This window comes from Microtus oregoni, unplaced genomic scaffold (genome assembly GCF_018167655.1).
Source record: "Microtus oregoni isolate MIOR12 unplaced genomic scaffold, Mior012 000046F_ref0000063, whole genome shotgun sequence".
Lineage (NCBI taxonomy): Eukaryota > Metazoa > Chordata > Mammalia > Rodentia > Cricetidae > Microtus > Microtus oregoni.
In genome coordinates, this window is record NW_024543220.1 from 1,997,489 (window position 1) to 2,011,322 (window position 13,834).

Below are 13,834 nucleotides of genomic sequence, written 5' to 3' on the forward strand. Positions count from 1 at the left end.
TAAATAAACAGAAAGGAATGATAAATGACCCCAGAAATAGCTTGCATAATGCTTAATTAACTTCTGAATGCTGATGAGAAAGGAGCAACAGCTGCTGAGAGACATTGGATAGTAGAAAAAAATTACAGAAGTAAAACAGTCAAAATACTTTAAATATGTATACTTTAAAGATGTACACTTCAGATGGAAACCAAGAACTGCTATGTTGGAGAAGGGGTTTTGTTTCCACAGAAGAAGAAAAGCTGGGAACCATCAAAATTGATAAAGATTCTATTTGAACAAGAAACACCTCTTAATTAAAAGAGATGATAGTTCATTAATCGCTAAGGCTATATATTCTAAACTAACCTATAAAACTAACAAATGCTCCTAATTTACTCAGATATAGCTTGCTACAAAGCAGTCTCCCCAAAATTTACCCTAATTTTGGGGTAAGGGTTGTTTTTTCTTTTCCGGAGAATAAAGGTACCCAGCTAAGGAATCCAAAGACCACTGTGTTGCATAGGAGGGGGCCCTTTGTCCTGGCTGCCCAGCTAGCTTTGCCTCCCAAATTAACCACACAGAAACTGTATTCATTAAAACACTGCTTGGCCCATTAGCTCTAGTTTCTTATTGGCTAATTCTTACATCTTAATTTAACCCATTTCTATTAATCTGTGTATCGCCATGTGACTGTGGCTTACTGGCAAGATTCTAACCAGCATCTGTCTCAGGCAGGAAATCCATAGCATCTCCCACTCTGCCCTTCTTCCCAGCATTCAGTTCTGTCTTCTCCACCTACCTAAGTTTTGCCCTATCAGGCCCAAAGCAGTTTCTTTATTCATTACCCAGTGAAAGCAACACATAAATAGAAGAACCTCCTATACCACCACCTGACAAATGAGACATCTGAAGAAAAAGGAAAAATCATCAAGAAAAAAAATGTCTCAAGAAAAAGAGTAAATTGGTGTATTGTTATATTCTATTTCCAACAGGATAAAATTTCATAAATCTTCCCAAATGTTTGTTTCTGCTGTTCTCTGCAGACATATAATGGAAATGATCTGTTTGTACTCCAGGTCCAGTTAAAGATTAAAACTGACTTTTGAGTTGGAGTGTGGCTCTCTCTTGCTCTAAACCCAAACCTGCTTATTAAAGTGAAATCCATAATCTGTTTAATATCAGTAGAGCCACCTGATGTAGGAGAGAGGAATAACAAATATTTAAGGACTATGTTATTGCCACTAATCTCATAATCATTTGGTTTCATATTGACTCTTTAACAGCTTTGCTGAAGGTATAAGATTTATAAGATATATAATCTTAAATATAAAATTTTCATCATGATATTAATGGTCATATAGAGTACTAACTAATTCTAGAAAAAGGTTTCATTTATCTTCCTGTACATTATTTCAGGTTTGAATCTTTATCAGTTTTCTGCAGTGAATATGAGCATGCCTAACAGCGACCTTTGAAGTCTCCATAAGGAGGATGGGGCCCCACAATGACTATTCCACTATCACTATGCTGAAAAGCACCACCTAAAGGTTGGTTTTTCACTAAAAACTGCTCAGAACAATTCTGAGATCAATAGCTGAGCTGATCAATCCTAACAGTCTACTCTAGCCAGCCCTGCCCTTTCTCATTATGCAGAGACTGGATAACAAATGATACAGCTACCTTTCACAGATCTTGACAACTAACCCACATTTCTCTTTTCAGGACCCCCTAAAGATGCCATCACCCCCAGAGAACAGGAAGTAAATTTAAGAGTACAATGCCCACATTCCCAAGAGGTAGGGTGGGTGGTTTTTGGTTGTTCAATGGGTTGTGGATTGTCATTGTTTAGGGGGGTTGGTTACATGTTGTTATTGGTTATGCTCAGGGGGAAAGTTCAACAAATGAAATTAGATTCAAGGTTCTTGTTTTGAAAAGAAGGGGGATATAGGATAAAAGGGTAGATTATTGAATCTACTCTGATAAGAAAAAAGAGAAGATATAGATATGTTAAGATAAAGAGGCAGATTATTGAATCTACTTTTAAAAAGCAACTATTTTAAATGTTTTACATTAGATTGAACTTCTGTATATTGTATACAAATTTTGTATATTGATACAATTTTGAGATTAATTTTGATAGAACATACTTTACATGCATTTCTAATCTTGTTCAAGTTACTGTATCTATACAGTTCATTTTACAATGCAAATTTTTAATTCTCGAAAATTGTGATTACAAACTGTTTAGGATAATAAGAAAATGCAGGTTAATAGTCATCTATTATAATCAAACTATTAGTATTGGTGTAGGAGGATCTTCTTTCTATGTGTTGCTTTCATTGGTCAAATAAAGAAACAGCCTAGGCCTTTAATAGGGCATAGGAGGGGTAGACAGAACAGAATGCTGGGAGAAAGGAGGCAGAGACAGAGAGCCGCCTGCCATGAAGCTGCCAGGTCAGACATGCTGACCCTTTCCCAGTAAGCCACGAGCTCATGGTGACATACAGATTATTAGAAATGGGTTGAATCAAGATGTGAGAGTTAGCCAATATGAGGCTAGAACTAATGGGCCAGGCAGTGTTTAAGTAATACAATTTCCATGTGGTTATTTCGGGGGTTAAGCTATCCAGGTGGTGGGATGCAGCCTGCTGCTCCTTTTACAACATAGTAACATTAGGTATATTTTCCAGGTCAAACAAAGATATATTTTAGATAGACCTGTCATCTTCAAACACTTCAGAGATCTACAGAATATGGCATTTAAGATGTTTTTTATAACATAGGCTCTTTTTTTTATGACAATGAGATATGTCTACTCCTGGCATCACCAATCTACTTCATAGACGATAATGGGCATCAAGAAACTCCACAAGGAGTTTGCTTTCTTTCTGGCAAAAGTAAGCCACTGGGCAAGAAAATGCCCTTGCCTCAACTGCTGACAGTATGCTGTCCTAATTGGACAAGTAGGACACAAAAGAAAGTGACTGCCAAACATTGTCAAGACAAGGAGGGAGAACCCTTCATAATATCCTGCTTCACTGAAAAGTCTGTTGGACATGTTAGGCCTGTAGATTGAAGATGGATGCCCCAGCATTGCAGAGGAACTTTGGGTGACTGTCCAGGCAGCCAGCTGTTTCTGTCATTACTTACATTTTTTGGAAGTCACTTCCTCGCACTTCCTGCTTACTCAGTTAATAGTATTTTCTTCTTGGGTCTCTGAGGGAGTTGAAGACTAGATAGCTGTAATTATAGTTTTCCTTATTTTACCAGACACAGAAAGCAAGTTATCCAAGAAAGTAAATTAGGTACAAGACTTTGGATTCAAGAAGATAGGGTAGATATGGAATATTTTCCCTAAATTTGTAAAATTCAAGTGAACTAGACATTGTTGATGTATTTACTGCCTGTATATATTGTTTGTAGTTATTGTACTTACTGTATATAGTTTTGCTTTATTATAGCCTTTCTATTTTAGACAAAAAGGGAAATACAGAGATATATTATTTGCGTTTTACTAAATAAAGCTTATTCGGTGCAAAGCAGCTACACTAATCAGCCATACAGGTCAGTCAGTGATTGCAAATGTTTTTAATCCCAACAGTCAAGAGCCATAGAGGCTGGGTAGTGGTGGTGCACACCTTTAATCCCAGCACTAGAGAGGAATATAAGATGGGAGGATCTGAGGATTCGTGGAGGCAGGATCACCCACTTTCAGTCTGAGGTAAAGTTAAGGAGCCAGTAGCTGGCCGCTTTCCTTTTCTAATCTTCAGGTTGAACCCTAGTATCTGTGTCTGGGTTTTTATTATTCATGCTACATGAATAGGAATGGGCTGGCTACAAACATTGATGAAGGACTTGGAGGGATGTTAGAAATATGTATTCTGGTGATGGTATTGGTTACATGAATACATTTGACAAAATCTATGGAAAAGGCATGCCTACAACGGCAGATTGTACTGCATGTGGATTCCAATTTAGTAAGTCTGATTTTAAAAAGAAGTTGGCCCTTCAGTTTTCAGGGTTGCATTTTAGGAGCTTTGTAGGAAAAACAAATGGAAAACTGATAGGAGTGTTTGCCCAGGATGCACAAGACCCTTGGCCCAATCCTCAGCACCACAGTGCAAAAACAATACGATACAAACCACAAACTTTCTTGGACCTGAATAGGAGGGGAGGACATAAGACAAACAGCTGTCCCAGAGTCATAACTTAAATGAATGGAAGCAGCTGTGGGAACCAGTACTGATGTAGCAAAACCTGAGGTTCTGAGTCGTCAATTCTCGAAGTTCTAATCTCCTTGGCACCCAGCCATATGAGTTTCCTATAATAGTCTGAGATATAACTCCAGGAGTTTGATAAAGATCCTACACTAAGTACTAGAAGTGGGGAGATGAAGGGTTTTGGAATACTCTGAAGCAGTCATCTTGCAAGGTCTGCATCAGGAGAAACTATTTACTCAGACCCCAAGCTTCTCAAATAGTACTGGAACTCAAGAGGATTGCTGGACTCTAGTTGGTTCTGGGCTTCTATATGAAGGAAGGAAAATAACCCAACTACAACCTATTCTTCAGCCCTTCCCTAACTTATTGGGGTAGAAAAGAGTTGAAGATTAAAATGGAAAGGTAACTGGACAGTCTTCAAATCTCTGTAGATTATACAATATGCTTCTACATAACACAAATGTCAAGGAAGAAATCTTGAGAATTTTAAAGTATTTTGAACTAAATGAAAAAAACTTCTAAAAACTTGTGGGAGGCAGTGATAGTTGTGGTTAGAGGAAATTTAAAACATGTAATATATGCATTATAACAGAGGCAAAGCAAGATTAAGTGTGATGTCACACTGTAGAGGCATTCACGTGGGAAGGTGACTCAGGAGGAGTGTAAGTTTGCGATCAGCCTGGCTACAAAGTCAGACATTGCCTCTGAAGTCAGGAAGAAAAGCAAAGCAAGTTAATCTAGAATTAACACAAGGAAAGACAAATTATATCCTGAGTAAACAAGTGAAAATAATAAGAATTCAATAAATTGAAAACAGAAGTCAATGGAAAAGCTGGTTCTTGGAAATGATAAATAGGTCAACAAATCTCTAGCCTGGAAAAATAAAAACTAGAAAGGACACAAATGCTTAATTTTAGTGATGGAAGAGACGATGTCACTGCTGAGCCTATGAACATGGAAAAGATTATGAAGGAAAGGATGGTAACTCTAGGCCCAAAAGTTTGATGACCTCGGAACAAACCAATTCCTTCAAAGATGGTTTGCCTGTATGTGTAATACATAGTATTTTCTTTTGATGAATAGTGTGTGTGTGTGTGTGTGTCTGTGTGTGTGTAATTTTCAAGAGATTGTCAGAATGTACGTAAGAAGAGTCTTGTATCTTGAATGAAAGAATCAACAGTAAAAACATGCAGAACATCTTTATAGTTCTAGAAAACAAGGAAATATATCTTGGGCCCTGGAGTGTAGTTTGCTAAGATAACTTTAAGTCCTGTCCTTTAGTTACCATCTGGCTGTTTGAGAAGAAAGTTTTTCTTAGGGGGAAATGACTGAATTTCTTACACTGATTAAAAGGTGCTGTGTTATCATTGTGTATTTAAGTACCACATTTCCCAGTAACAGGCATAGTGGAGTGATTCAGTCAATGTTACATAAAGAAATGGTCAGTATCTTATATAAGCTCCAAATCTTTCTCTATGAATTTCTAAGAACTTTGTACTGTTCTGATTGCTAATTCTTTCACATGCTTTCCTTCTGCTTTCTTAGAATATTAAGAAGTAATATTTCAGAAGTCTAACTTTTCCTGACATTCATCCTAGGCTTCTGAGTATGTGAGGGTGGGTGTGTATGCACACGTGTGTGTGTGTGTGTGTGTGTGCTGTGCTTTCAAGCAGGTGGTGTTTACCTTTTACAACCGGACCCTCTCCATGTTTCCCTGTTTAGACACATTACAGACGCCACATTGCCATTGTGAAAGGAGAGATGGTTCTACTTGATATCTTGCAGATCAAGGTGAAATCTTTCTTTCAGATTTTAAATAAGGAATCAAAGTAATAAGGACATCTTGGGAGGCAGAGACAGGCGCAACTTGGTGAATTTGAAGCCAGCCTGGTCTACAAGAGCTAGTTTTAGGGCAGGCTCCAAAGCTACAGTGAAACCCCGTCTCAAATTCCCCCCTCCCAAAAAAAGGGAAGAAAAAAAAAACCTCAACCTCAAAGACAGACATTGGTTCAGAGTAAAGGGTTGGACAAAGAATTTCCAATCAAATGGACTTAAGAAGAAAGTTGATGTAGCTATTCTAATATCCAACAAAATAAACTTCAAACTAAAATCAATCAAAGGAGACAAGGAAGGATATATTTGTATCAGGAAAAGTCAATCAAGAAGAAATCTTAGTTCTAAATATCTATGCCTCAAATACACAGGCCCCTCATATGAAAAAGCCTAAATCAAACATTAAACCCCACACACTAATAGTGGAAAACCTCAACACCTCAGTCTCACCATTGGACAGGTCTATCAGACAGAAACTTAAAGAAATAAGGAAACTAACAGATGTTATGACTCAAGTTGACTTAACAGACATCTATAGAACATTACATCCAAACATAAAAGAATATGCTTTCTTCTTAGCATCTCATGGAACCTTCTCCAAAATCGAACACATCCTCAGTAACAAAGCAAACTTCAACAAATACAAAAAAGTTAGAAAAACTCCATGTATCTTATCGGATTACCATGTCTTAAAGTTAAAATTCAATACCAATGGTAATTTCAGAAAGCTCACAAACACATAGAAAGTGAACAATACTCACCTTGAATGGGTCAAGGAAGAAATAAAGACATTAAAGACTTCCTAAATTTCAACAAAAATAGCTGCATGACATCCCCAAACTATAACACACAGTGCAAGCAGTCATAAGAGTAAAGCTCATAGCACTAAAAGCCTACAGAAAGATGCTGATAAGATCCCATACTAGCAAGTTAGCAGAACATCTGAATGCTCTAGAACAAAAAGAAGCAATCTTACCCAGGAGGACTAGATGACACGAAATGATCAAATTGAGAAATGAAATCAACAAAATAGAAACAAAACAATACAAAGAATCAATGAGACAAAGAGTTGCTTCTTCAAGAAAATCAACAAAATAGACAAACTTTTATCCAAAGTCACCAAAAAGCAAACAGAGAATATCCAAATTAACAAAATCAGAAACAAAAAGGGACATAACAAACATGGAGGAAATCCAGAGAATCATCAGGTCATACTTAAAAAGCCTTTACTCCACAGAATTAGAAACATAAAGGAAATGGACAATTTTCTGGATAAATACCACTTTCCAAAATTAAATCAAAACCAGATAAGCAAATTAGATAGACCTATAACTGTTAAGGAAATAGAAACAGTCGTCAAAAATCTCCTAACAAAAAAAAAAAGCCCAGGACCAGATGATTTCAGCTTAGAATTCTACAGGATTTTCAAAGAAGAGCTAATTGCAATACTCCTCAAATTGTTCCACACAATAGAAACAGAAGGAACATTTCCACTCATTTTACCAGGCTACAGTGCCTTGGTTCCCAGACCATACAAACACACTACTAAGAAGAGAATTACAGACCAATCGGACTCATGAACACATGATGTGGGAGTGATTTCTTATTAATAAAGAAACTGCCTAGACCCATTTGTTAGGCCAACCCTTAGGTGGGTAGAGTAAACAGAACAGAATGCTGGGAGAAAGAAGCTGAGTCAGGGAGTCGCCATGATTCTCCCAATCCAGACAGACGCAGGTTAAGATCATTCCTGGTAAGCCAGCTCGTAGGCTACACAGATTATTAGAAATGGGTTAGGTCAATATGTAAGAGCTAGCTAATAAGAAACTGTAAAAGTAATGGGCCAGGCAGTGTTTAAAAGAATACAGTTTCCGTGTAATTATTTCGGGTAAAGCTAGCCATGCGGGCGGCCGGGGACACAGTCCCACCACTCCTTATTACAACAGAATGGCGCCCAACGTGATGGACTAAATCCACTTAAAAACCTGAGAAGGCTTAAAAATAAGGGAGAGAGAGTTTAACACAGATTTTTGCTGTTTGTTGGTGGCGTGCTGTAGAGAGATTTCCTGATTCGGCAACAGCAGCAGAAAAAACGCTTTGTCATTTTAAAGCGCAGCTTCTTGGGGCTGTGCTGCCAGCATAAACTCTGGCTTTAAAGCATTTCAATGGCTTTTATGGGACTATATGTTTGTGTTCCCATTTGGGATCAGAAGGAGAGTGCTCTAAGACTGTGCTGATGGCTCAGCGCTCCCCGCCTGCACCTGGGCAGATGGCAGAATCAGGCTTAGGCAGGTGGAAGAGCATGGCAGATTCCTGCTGCCATACAGAGACGTGTTTTCAGACTCTGCAGTGCTCTGCCTGTCAGATTTGGCTGTAACTTGGATGAAAAGAATTTCTGTGCTGCATGCTCAGTCTCAGAATTAAAGTGCTGAGTGCCGCTCCTACCTGGCGGCCCCAGAGCTAGCACAAAATGGTAGGTCCTCCATTTTGAAATTTTCCTGACTCAGCAGCAGGAAAAAACTGGCTGTTTTAAAATGCCGGCTTTCTGGGCTGTGCCGCCATTGCGATCTCTGTCTGGCTCCTGTGGGAGACAGAGCTTTTAAATGGAGCATTTGGAGTAAAGCTCTATGGCTTGCTTGATGGCAATGTGGACTGCTGTGTGCCTGGAACTGTGTGTGGCTCAGGGGCACCAAATAGCTCTGAGGCAGGAGTGGTTCTGCTCAGCTCTGCCGTGCTGAACTGTGCTGGTCTCAGGCAGGAACCACCGTAATTACTGTAATAACAGCGTAGTTAAGGTTTCAACTGGGCAGGAAACAGGCAGTACCATATTACTTGTACATGGTGCAACTTAAGTTTTTAAGAAGTGCTTAACATTTTAAGAAATGCTCCTGATTAGTAAAAAAATTACAGATTCACAATAAAACAGATTCAGACAGACCACTAAATGGATCACAGTGTTGGATGAATGTACGTAGGCCTGAGAGAGAGAGAAAAAAAATACATATAGATAATAAAGTTAATGCCTTAAAAAAAAGGTAAAGTCTTTAAAGAGACAGAATAAAGTGATAGAGTAAAAATAAACCACATAAAAATGAAAAATTCACAGAGAGTCTGGATTCTTTTTATTATTGTGCTTTCTTTAAAATTTTTGACTGTAAAGGAGCTAAGTACAGAGAGACATTTCATTATATGGGCTGCCAAGTGGAACCAAAACGGATATCTTGAGGGTATGACTTCAGAATTTGGTTCTAAGGATATGATGCTTTTGAAAGGGTCTTCTTTTGTTTTCACAGAGGACCAGACCCTGTGGATTGCATCTATCCCTATATGGTATGATAGACCATGACCTCCCGAAAAGTTCCTGTGAACACCCTCAAAAAATTACTTCACTCAACTGCCAACTGAGATAAACCTGGCACACAGGTTACACCCTAAATGATCTGATTAACAGCGCCCCCATTCAGCAGGAAGCAGTTTGGAGAGAAAAAACTGTGCCCATGTTCCCAAAATATTGTTTATAAATGTTCTTTTACATTTAAAGGGGGAAATGATATAGGTATGAATAATTTGCATTGGTATGGATTTTAAGGTCAATTTTGTTATATGTATATGTATTTCTTGATCTTGATTAAGGTATTGTGATTGTGTAGTTCATTTAAAAATGTACTGTATAATTAAGAAATACAGGTTGTTAATGGATAATCATCGATAATAGTCAAGCTTGTAGTCATGTTACTTAGATTTTCTAGATATATAGAGATATATTTCAGATAGGCATTCTTCATATCTCTCAAAGGCTGCAGAATATGGCATTTAAAATATTTTAATAACTTAGGACTTTTCATGACAATGAGACACTCTGCTCCTGGCAGCACCAATCTACTTCAGGAAGAAGATGGGCATCGAAGAGGATCCTTATGGAGTTTGATAGCCATTTGGGCAAGAAACTGTTCTTGCCTGGACTGTTGCATAAACTGGACACAGAGAACCTGCAGAGAGAGGACTGCTAAACTTGCCTAAAGGTGAGATGGTCTTTCGGGGTTCCTGATTCATGAGAGTCTGCGAGACATTCTGCAGGACACAGCAGAAAGTGACTGAACTGTGTTTGGAATTTCCTGCATCATGGAAATGTCTGCTGGATACTATGGGCCTGTAGGCCGAAGATGAATGCCCCAACGGTACAGAGGAACTTTGGGTGACTGTCCAAGCAGCGAGATGTCTCTGTCATTTATTTCTTATTTGCTTAGGTAATATTATATCCTTCTGGAGTCTTTGATGGAGTTAAAGAATATATAGATAGTTATAGTTTTCCTTAGTTATGATAAAAGATAAAGTAGATATTAATATTGTAACTGTAATTCTTACTTGATAACTGTTTTGTTATATGTAATTTACTATGTTAAAGTTAAAGCCTTTCTTTTTTGTTTAAACAGAAAAAGGGGAAATGATGTGGGAGTGATTTCTTATTAATAAAGAAACTGCCTAGACCCATTTGTTAGGCCAACCCTTAGGTGGGTAGAGTAAACAGAACAGAATGCTGGGAGAAAGAAGCTGAGTCAGGGAGTCGCCATGATTCTCCCACTCCAGACAGACGCAGGTTAAGATCATTCCTGGTAAGCCAGCTCGTAGGCTACACAGATTATTAGAAATGGGTTAGGTCAATATGTAAGAGCTAGCTAATAAGAAACTGTAAAAGTAATGGGCCAGGCAGTGTTTAAAAGAATACAGTTTCAGTGTAATTATTTCGGGTAAAGCTGGCCGGGTGCCGGGGACACAGTCCCGCCGCTCCTTATTACAACAAACACATCATGCAAAAATACTCAATAAAGTACTGGCAAATGATCCAAGAACACATCAGAAAAATAAACACAGTGACCAAGTAGACTTCATCCCAGAGATGAAGGGATGGTTCAGCATACAAAAATCTATCAATGTAATCCACCACATAAACAAATAAAGAAAACCACATGATCATTTCATTACATGCTAAAAAAGCCTTCAACAAAGTTCAAAACTCCTTCATGATAAAAGTCTTGGAGAGAGCAGGGTTACAAAGAACATAACTAAAGATAATAAAGGCAATAATATACAGGAAGCCAACAGCCAACATCAAATTAAATGGAGAGAAACAAAGCGATTCCACTGAAATCAGGAATAAGCCAAGGTTGTCCACTCTCCATATGTATTCAATATAGTACTTGGAGTTCTAGCTAGAACATTAAGAGAAGGAAAGGAGATCAAGGGAGATACAAAGTGGAAAAGAAGTCATACTCTCACTATTTACTGATGATATGATAGTATACATATGTGACCCCAAATATTGTACCAGGGAACTCCTACATCTCATAAGCACCTTCAGTAATGTAGCAGGATACAAGATTAACTACCAAAAAAAAATTAATAGCCCTCCTTTTTACAGATGATAAACAGTTTCAAAAAAAAAATCAGAGGAACATCATCCTTCATAGTAGCCACAAATAACATAAAATAATTTGGGGCAACTCTAACCAAACGAGTGAAAGACCTGCATGACAAGAACTTTAAAACTTTGAAGAAAGAACTTGAAGACACCAGAAAACAGAAAGATCTCCCTTGCTCTTGATTAAGTAAACATAGTAAAAATGGAAATTTTACTAAAAACAATCTAGATATTCAATGCAGTGCCCACCAAAATTCCAGCCAAATTCTTCACACACCTCAAAAGAACATTAATCAATTTTATATGGAAAAAAAAAACCAGGATAGCCAAACAGTCCTGTACAACAAAGGAACTTCTGGAGGCATCACAATCCCTGACTTCAAACTCTACTATAGAGCTACATTACTGAAAACAACCTGGTATTGGCATAAAAACAGATAGGAGGACCAATAGAATCGAACCGAAGACCCAAATATTAATACACACCTATTAACACCTGATTTTTGACAAGCTAAAAATATAAAATGGAAGAAAGAAAGCATATTCAACAAATGGTGCTGCCATAACTAGATATCAATATGTAGGAGAATACACATAGATCCATATCTATCGCCATGCACAAAACTCAAGTCCAAATGGATCAAAGACCTCAATATAAAACTAACCACACTGAACCTCATAGAAGAGAAAGTGGAAAGTACACTTCAAGGCATTGGCACAAGAGATCACTTCCTAAATAGAAACCGAGTAGCACAGACACTGTGAGAGCAACAATTAATAAATGAGACCTCCTAAAACCAAGAAGTGTTTGTAAAGCAAAGGACACACAACAAGACAAAACAGCAGCCAACAGAATGGTGAAATATCTTTACCAATCCCACATTGGACAGAGGATTGATCTCCAAAATATACAAAGAACTCAAGAAACTTGACATCAAAAGAACAAGCAATCCAACAAAAAAAAAAATGGGTATAGACCTGAACAGAGAACTCTCCACTAACAAATCTCAAATGGCGGAGAGACACTTAAGGAAATGCTCAATACCCTTAGCCATCAGAGAAATGCAAATCAAAACAATTCTGAGATTCTGTTTTACACCTGCCAGAATGGACAAGATCAAAAAACACTTATGCTGGAGAGGATGTGGGGTAAGAGGTACACTCTTCCAGTGCTGGTGAGTGCAAGCTTGTACAGCTGCTTTGGAAATCATTATGGTGATTTTTCAGAAAATTAGGAAACAATCTACTTAAAGACCAGCAATACCACTTTTGGGTATATATCCAAAGAATAATTTGATTTAGAAATATATTTGCTGACTGTGCCAATTAAAGGTCATAGAAGCCTGGCACATTGCTGGGCACTCAAACTCTGGCCTTTAATTACTGCTATCTTAAGAACAAAACCACCACCACCAACAAAAACGAAACTCTACCAGGACTCAGTGAAAGGATGATTACCAAAGGGTAGGTAAATCTCGGGTAAAAAATCACTCAAAAAAAAAAATGATGGGGACATATCACAGATGTTAAAGGTCAACCTATTGGTGTGTGGCTATAAAAGCTATTAATCATTATGGATTATAATGTCCTACATAAAAATGAACAGTTCCTGAGGTCCAGGTGATAGTACTGAGGAATTGCCATGTTGTAAGTATAGAAGGAACGGTAGTATATTAACCTTGTTATTTTTCAGTCATCGTTTTGATGATTGGTTTTAGGTCAAGATCATCTGTAGAAACTGAATGCAATGGGTAGAAATCTGTTGAGGAAACAAATCTGCAAACATTCCCAAAGTTCGTTACTTAGTTGTTAAAGGGGCAGATGTGTATTTGAAATAGAGAAATGTAGCATATGCTCCTTTGTCTGATCATGAGGAAAACTGACCCTGTCTGCCTTCTGAAAATGATGTCACTGTATAGTTTTCTGTCCCAAATGTCAGTAAATCTAAACCTAACCAAGAGAAAGTAATGAGAAAAATCCAAACTGTGGGCAATATAGACTGTCCTTCTCAAGAACGGCATTGTCAGAAAATTCAGAAGAAAGTCAGTGGTCTATTCCAGAGGAAAACCTACGAATCTAGTAAAGAATCCTGGCTTTGAAGAATGAAAACCAGTTGTAATCATGGACTTTGTTAGAATAAGTAAAGATACTTGTACATGGACTGTATTTCAACCTTAGATTCTTCAAGAGTGATTTAGGTATTGCGTTTCCACCTAGGTAAGCCCATATTTCAGGTAAGTAATTGCTGATTCTGGGGTAATATCTAGAAGTGCAAACCTAGCAACAATACACAACATACACAGGGGCAGGAGAAAGAGTACTAGCTGTCCTTTTAGAGGATCCAGATTTGATTCTCCACACCCACATGGGGCAGCTCACA